Source organism: Dipodomys merriami, unplaced genomic scaffold, assembly GCF_024711535.1.
Source record: "Dipodomys merriami isolate MVZ:Mamm:240054 unplaced genomic scaffold, mDipMer1.0.p SCAF_1297, whole genome shotgun sequence".
In the NCBI taxonomy this organism is placed as follows: Eukaryota; Metazoa; Chordata; class Mammalia; order Rodentia; family Heteromyidae; genus Dipodomys; species Dipodomys merriami.
The window spans coordinates 4,947-12,724 of NW_027202601.1; positions in this window are offsets into that span (position 1 = coordinate 4,947).

Consider the following 7,778-nt stretch of genomic DNA (forward strand, 5'->3'; position numbering starts at 1 on the left):
AGTGTTAGGGTGAGGCTGAGTGTGTGTGTTAGGGATAGGTTCAGGGTTAGACTTAGGGTTAGGGTAAATGTGAGGGTGAGGGTGAGGGTTAGGGTTAGGATGAGGGTTAGAGTTAGAGTTAGGGTGAGTTTTAGTGTTAGGGTTAGGGTTAGAATTAGGGTTAGGCTGAGGGTGAGGTTTAGGTTTAGAGTTAAGGTTAGGGTCAGTGTTAGGGATAGGATTAGGGTTAGGGTGAGGATGAGGGTGGCGGTGAGGATTAGGATTAGGGTTTGGGTTAGGGTTATTGTTAGTGGTATGGGTAGGGTTAAGTTTGAGGTGAGGGTGAGGCTCAGGGTGGGGTGAGGATTAGGGTTATGGTGATTGTTAGGGTTAGGGTTAGTGTTATTGTTAGGGTTAGGGTTAGAGTTACGGTGAGGTTGAGGGTGTGGGTGAGGGTTAGGGTTAGGATTAGGGTGAGGTTTATGGTTAGATATAGGGTTGGGGGAGGGGGAGGGGGAGGTTTAGGGTTAGGGTTAGTGTTCATGTTAACGTGAGGGTGAGGTTTAAGTTGAGGTTTAGGGTTAGGGTTCGGTTTAATGTGAGGGTTAATTTTAGGGTTAGAGTTAGTCTTAGTGTGAGGGTAAGTGTTAGGGTGAGGGTTAAGGTTAATGTGAAGGATATGGTATAAATGAGGCATAGGGTTAGGGTTAGGGTTATTGTAAGGGTTAAGGTTAGTATTATGGTTACTGTGAGGGTATGGGTGAGGGTTAGTATTAGGGTTATGGTTAGGTTTAGATTTAGGGTTAGGGTTAGGGTTAGGTTTAGGGTTAGGGTAAGGGTTAGGGTGAGGGTTTGAGTTATTGTTAGTGTTATGGTTTGGGTTAAGTTTGCGGTGAGGGTGAGGCTGAGGGTGAGGGTTATGGTTAGGGTTATGGTTAGGGTTAGGGTTAAGGTGAGGTTTAGGGTGAGGGTGAGGGTGAGGGTTAAGGCTAGGATTAGTTCTAGGGTTAAGGTGAGGGTGAGTGTGAGGGTTAGGGTTAGGGTTAGGGTTAGGATTAGAGTTAGAATGAGGGTGATGGAGAGGGTTAGGGTTAGGGTGAGGGTTGGGGTTAGGGTTATAGTGAGAGTTAGGGTGAGGGTTATGCTTAGGCTTAGGTTTAGGGTGTGGGCTAGGGTGAGGTTGAGGGTTAGGGTGAGGGTTGGGGTGAGGTTTAGCGTTAGGGTTAGGGTTATGGTTAGGGTTGGAGTTAGGGTTATGCTTAGTGTTAAGCAGAGGGTGAGGGTGAGGTTGAGGGTTAGGGTTAGGTGCGGGTGAGGTTTAGGTTTAAATTTAGTGTTAGGTTGAGGGCTAGTGTAATGGTTAGCCTTTTAGGTTTGGGGTGAGGGTTAGGATGAGGTTTAGGGTTATAATTAGGGTTAGGGTGAAGGCTAGAGTGAGGGTGAGCCTTATTGTTAGCGTAAGGGTGAGGTTTAGGGTTAAGGTTAGTGTTAGAATTATGGTGAGTGCAAGGGTTAGGGTTAGGTTTAGGGTTAGGGTTATTGTTAGTGTTAGGGTTAGAGTTAATTTGAGGGTAAGGGTGAGGGTGAGGATTAGGTTTAGGGTTAGGGTGAAGTTTAGGTTTAGGGTTAGGGTTAGTGTGAAGGTTAAGGTTAGGGTCAGGGTGAGGTTTAGGATGAGGTTTAGGGTTAGGATTTGGGTTAGGTTGAGGGCTAGGGTGAGGGTTTGGGTTGGGGATAGGGTTATGTTTAGGATTAGGTTTAGGGTGAGGGTGAGTGTGAGGGTTAGGGTTAGGGTTAGGCTTAGGGTTACGGTGAGGGTTAGGCTTATTGTTTGTGTTAAGGTGATGGTGAGGGTGAGATTTAGGGTTAGGGTTAGTGTTAGGTTTGGGGTTAGGGTTAGGGTTTCGGTTAGGGTTAGGGTTACAGTTAGGGTTTGGGATACGGTGAGGGTTAGGGTTAGGGTTATTCTTAGGGTTAGGCTGAGGGTGAGGTTGGGAGTGAGGATAAGGCAAGGTTTAGGGTTCGAGTTAGGTTTAGAGTTATGGTTAGGGTTATTGTTAGTGTTAAGGTTAGGGTTAATTTTGCGGTGTAGGTGAGGCTGAGGGTGAGGTTTACGGTTAGGGTTAAGGTTAGCGTTAGGTTTAGGATTAGGGTTAATCTTATTGTTAGGTATTGTGTTAGAGTTACAGTGAGATTGAGGGTGATGTTGAGGGTGAGGGTTACAGTGAAGTTTATGGTGAGGGTTAGGGTTAGGGTGAGGGTAAGTTTTAGGGTTAGAGTTAGGGTTAGGTGGAGGTTTAGGGTGAGGGTTAGAGTTAGGTTTATTGTAAGGGTTAGGGTGAGGCTGAGGTTTATGTTGATGTTTAGGGATATGGTTAGAGTAGAATTAGGGTTAGCGTGAGGGTGAGTTTGAGGGTTAGGTTTAGGGTAAGGCTTAGGCTAAGGGTAAGGCTGAGGGTGAGTTTGGGGGTTAGGATTAGGGTTATGGTGATGGTTAGGGTTAGGGTTAGTGTTATTCTTAGGTTTAGGGTTAGAGTTACGGTGAGGGTGAGGGTGCGGGTGAGGGTTAGGGTAAGGTTGAGGTTTAGGGTTCGGGTTAGGGTTGGGGTTAGGGTGAGGGTGAGTGTGAGGGTTAGGTTGAGGTTTAGGGTTAGTGTTAGGGCTAGGGTTATGGTGAGGTTTAGGGTTAGGGTTAGGGTTATTGTTAGGGTAAGGTTTATGTTTACGGTTACATTGAGGGTGTGGGTTAGGGTTAGGGTTACAGTGAGGTTTAGGGTTTGGGTTAGGGTTAGAGTTAGGGTTAGGGTGAGGGTGAGGTTTAGGGTTAGAGTCAGGGTTAGGATGAGGGTTAGGATGAGGTTTAGGGTTAGTGTTAGTGTTAGGGTTAGGGTTAGGGTGAGAGTTAGGGGTAGGGATAGTGTTAGGGATAGGGTTAGGATTAGGGTTAGGGTGAGGGTGACTGTGTGGGTTAGGGTTAGGTTTAGGGTTAGGGTTAGGTTTAAGGTTAGGGTGAGTGTGAGTGTTAGGGTTAGGCTTAGGCTTAGGCTTAAGATTAGGCTGAGGGTGAGGGTGAGGGTGAGTGTTAGGTTTAGGGTGAGGTTTAGGGTGAGGTTTAGGGTGAGAGTTAGGTTTCGGGTTAAGTTTAGTTTGAGGGTGAGGGTTAGGGTAAGGGTTACTCTGAGGATGAGTGTTAGTGTCAGGGTTAGGCTTAGGCCTAGGTTGGGGATGAGTTTTAGGTTTAGAGTGATGGTTCTGGTTATGTTTAGGTTGAGGGTTAGGATGAGGGTTAGGGTTAGGATTAGGGTTTGGGTGAGGTCTAGGGTGAGTGTGAGGTTTAGGGTGAGTTTAGGCTTAGGTTTAGCATTAGCCTGAGGCTGAAGTTGAGGGTGAGGGTTAGGGTTAGGGTGATGTTAAGGGTTACGGTTAGGGTGAGGGTTAGGATGAGGGTTAGGTTTAGGGTGATGGTTAGGATGAGGGTGATAGTAAGAGTAAAGGTAAGGGTTACAGAGAGTGTGAGGGTTAGAGTTAGGATTAGGGTTAGGGTTAAGGTTAGGGTGAGTGTGAGGGTTATGGTTAGGCTTAGGCTTAGGTTTAGGCTGAGGGTGAGGGTGAGGGTGTGGGTTAGGTTTAGGGAGAGGGTTAGGGTGAGGTTTAGGGTGAGAGTTAGGTTTTGGGTTAAGTTTAGGGTTAGGGTTAGGGTTAGGGTGAGGGTTAGGTTGAGGTTTAGGTTTAGGGTTAAGGTTAGGATTAGAATTAGGGTTCTGGTGAGGGTGAGTGTGAGGGTTAGGGTTAGGGTTCGGCTTAGGTTTAGGATTAGGCTGAGGGTGAGTGTGGGGATGAGGATTAGGTTTAGAGTTATGGTTCATATTATGGTTAGGTTGAGGTTTAGGATGAGGGTTAGGGTTAGGATTAGGGTTAGGCTGAGGGCTAGGGTTAGAGTTACGGTTAGGGTGAGGGTGAGGTTTAGGGTTAGAGTCAAGGTTAGGGTGAGGGTTAGGTTGAGATTTAGGGTTAGGGATAGTGTTAGGGTTGGGGTAAGGGTGAGAGTTAGGGGGAGAGATAGTGTAAGTGTTAGGGTTAGGATTAGGGTTAGGGTGAGGGTATGTGTGTGGGTTAACGTTAGTTTTAGGTTCAGGCTTAAGGTTAGGCTGAGGGTGAGTGTTTGTGTTAGCGTCAGGTTTAGGGTTAGGCTTAGGGTTAGGCTGAGGGTGAGGTTGAGGGTGAGAAAGTTAACCTTAGGGTGAGGGTTAGTCATAGGGTTAGGAGGAGGGTTAGGTTGAGGTTTAGGGTTAGGATTAGGGTTTGGGTGAGCGCTAGGGTGAGGGTGAGGGTTAGGGTTAGGGTGAACGTGAGGTTTAGGGTTAGGGTTAGGGTGAGGCTGAGGGTGTGCGTTAGGGCTAGGGTTAATGTTAGCGTTAGGGTTAAGGTGAGGGTTAGGGTGAGCATGAGGGTTAGGGTTAGTTTTAGGGTTAGGATTAGGGCAAACGTGAGGGTGAGTATGTATGTTAGGGTTAGGTTTAGGGTTAGGCTTAGGGTTAGGCTGAGGGTGAGGTTGAGGGTGAGGGTTAGCATTAGGGTGAGGGTTAGGTTTAGGGTTAGAGGAAGGGTTAGGATGAGGGTTAGGGTTAGGATTAGGGTTAGGGTGAGGGCTAGGGTGAGAGTGAGCTTTAGGGCTAGGGTTAGGATGAGGTTTAGGTTTAGGGTGAGGGTTAGGATGAGGGTGAGGTTTAGGGTTACTGTTATGGTTAGGATGAGATTGAGGTGAGGAATAGGGTTATGGTTAGTGTTAGGGTTAGGGTTAAGGTGAGGGTTAGGGTGAGGGTCAGGGTTAGGGTTAGGGTTAGGATTAGGATTAAGTTTAGGGTTAGGGTGAGGTTTAGTGTTATGATTAGGGTTCTGGTTTTGGTGATGGTTAGGGTGATGGTAATGTTTAGGGTTAGGGTTAGGCTTAGGCTTAGGGTTAGGCTGAGGGTGAGGGTGAGGGTTCAGGTTAGGGTGAAGGTTAGGGTTAGGGTTAAGGTGAGTGTTAGGGTTTGGGTTAAGTTTAGGGTTAGAGTGATTTTTAGGGTAAGGGTTTTGGTGACAGTGACGGTTAGGGTTAGGTTGAGGGTTAGGGTTAGGATTAGGGTTAGGGTGAGGGCTAGGGTGAGGGTGAGGTGTAGGGGTAGGGTTAGGGTGAGGTTTAGGGTTAGGGTTAGGGTTAGGGTTAGGGGGAGTGGGAGGTTTAGGGTTAGAGTTAGGGTTAGGGGGTGGCTGAATGTGAGGGTTAGGGGTAAGGTTAGTGTTAGGGTTAGGGTGAGGGTTAGGGTGAGGGTGAGTGTTAGGCTTAGGGTTAGAATTAGGATTAGGGTAAGGATTAGGGTGAGTGTAAGGGTTAGGGTTAGGGTTAGGATGAGGGTATGTGTTAGGGTGAAGGTTAGGGTTAGGGTGAAGTATTTGGTTAGGATGAGGGATAGGTTTAGGGTTAGGGTTATTGTAAGGGTTAGGGTTAGGGTTATGGTTACTTTGAGGGTGTGCCTGAGGGTTAAGATTAGGGTTAGGTTTAGGTTTAGGTTTAGGTTTAGGATTAGGGTTAAGGTTAGGGTTAGGTTTAGGGTTAGGGTTAGGGTTACGGTGAGGGTTAGGGTTATTGTTAGTGTTATGGTTTGGGTTAATTTTACGGTGAGGGTTAGGCTGATGGTGAGGGTTATGCTTAGGGTTAGGGTTAGGTTTTCTGTTAGTGTTAGGGTTAGGGTGAGGTTTAGGGTGAGGGTGAGGGTTAGGGATAAGTTTAGGATTAGGTCTAGGGTTAAGGTGAGGGTGAGTGTGAGGGTTAGGGTTAGAGTTACGGTTAGGATTAGAGTTAGGGTCAGGGTGAGGGTTAGGATTAGGGTGAGGGTTGGGGTTAGGTTTAGAGTGAGAGTTAGGGTGAGGGTTAGGCTTAGGCTTAGGTTTAGGGTGTGGGCTAAGGTGAGGTTGAGGGTTAGGATGAGGGTTAGGGTTAGGGTTAGTGTTAGGGTTAGGGTTGGAGTTAGGGTTAGGCTTAGTGTTAGGCAGAGGATGAGGGTGAGGGTGAGGGTTAGGGTTAGGTGTGGGGGAGGTTTAGGGTTAGATTTAGTGTTAAATGGAGGGTTAGTGTGAGGGTTAGGGTTTTAGGGTTAGGGTGAGGGTTAGGATGAAGTTTAGGGTTATGATAAGGGTTAGTTTTAGGGTTAGGGTAAGGGCCAGAGTGAGGGTGAGGCTTATGGTTAGCGTTAGGGTCTGCTTTAGTGTTAGGGTTAGGGTTAGAGTGACTGTGAGTGTGAGGGTTAGGGTTAGGTTTAGGGTTAGGGCTATTGTTAGGGTTAGTTTTAGAGTTTAGTTGAGGGTAAGGGTTAGGGTTAGGTTTAGGGTTTGGGTTTCTTGTTAGGGTTAGGGTTAGAGTTAAGTTGAGGGTAAGGTTGAGGGTGAGGTTTAGGTTTAGGGTTAGGGTGAGGGTTAGGGTTATTGTTACTGTTATGGTGTGGGTTAAGTTTTCGGTGATGGTGAGGCTGAAGGTGAGGGTTATGGTTTTGGTTGGGTTAGGGTTAGTGTTAGGGTTAGGGTTAGGGTGAGGTTTAGGGTTTGGGTTAGGGTTAGCCTTAGGGCTAGGCTGAGGGTGAGGTTGAGGGTTAGAAAGTTAGGGTTAGGGTGAGGGTTAGTCATAAGTTTAGGTGGAGGTTTAGAATGAGGTTTAGGGTTAGGATTAGGGTTTGGGTGAGGGCTAGGGTGAGGGTGAGTGTTATTGTTCGCGTGAGGTTGAGGTTTAGGTTGAGAGTTAGATTGAGGGTTAGGGTGAGGGTTAGGATTAGCGTTAGGGTGAGGGTGAGGTTTAGGGTTAGAGTTAGGGTTAGGGCGAGTCTGATTGTGAGGGTTAGGGTTAGGGTTAGTGTTAGAGGTAGGGTAGTTCGAGGGTTAGGGTGTGGGTAAGGGTTAGGCTTAGGGTTAGGATTAGGTTTAGGGTAAGGTTTAGGGTGAGTGTGAGGTTTAGGGTTAGGGTTAGGGTTAGGTTTAGGGTAGGATGAGGGTGAGGGTGAGGGTTAGGTTTAGGGTGAGTGTTAGGGTTAGGGTTAGGGTGAGAATTAGGGTTCAGGTTAAGTTTAGGGTTAGGATGAGGGTTAGGGTTAGGGTTAGTGTTAGGGTGAGGGTTAGGGTTAGGGTTAGGGTGAGGGTGAGGGTTAGGATGAGGATTAGGGTTAGGATTAGGGTTAGGGTGAGGACTATGATGAGGGTGAGGGTTAGGGTTAGTGTTAGCATGAGGTTTAGGTTTAGGGTTGTTATGAGGGTGATGCTGAGGGTGAGGGTTATGTTTAGGTTTAAGGTTAGGGTTAGGATTCCGGTTAAGCTTAGGCTTAGGCTGAGGGTAATGGTGGGGGTGAGGATTAGATTTAGGTTTAGGGTTATTTTTAGTGTTACGGTTAGGGTTAAGATTGCAGTGAGGGTGAGGCTGAGGGTGAGGGTTATGTTTAGGGTAAGGGTTAAATTTAGGCTTAGTGTTATTGTTAGGGTAAGGGTTAGAGTTATGGTGAGTTTGAGGGTGAGGGTGAGGGTTAGGGTTAGGGTGAGGTATAGGGTGAGGTTTAGGTTTAGGGTTATGGTGAAGGTTTGGATGAGGGTTAGGGTTAGAGTAAGGGTGAGGTTTAGGGTTAGTGTGAGGGTTAGTGTTAGGATTAGGGTTAGGGTGAGGTAGGTGTTAGGATTAGGGTTATGGTTAGTGTTAGGGTTAGGTTAAGGGTTAGGATTAGTGTTATTGTTAGGGTTAGGATTAGAGTTACTGTGAGGTTGAGGCTGATGGTGAGCGT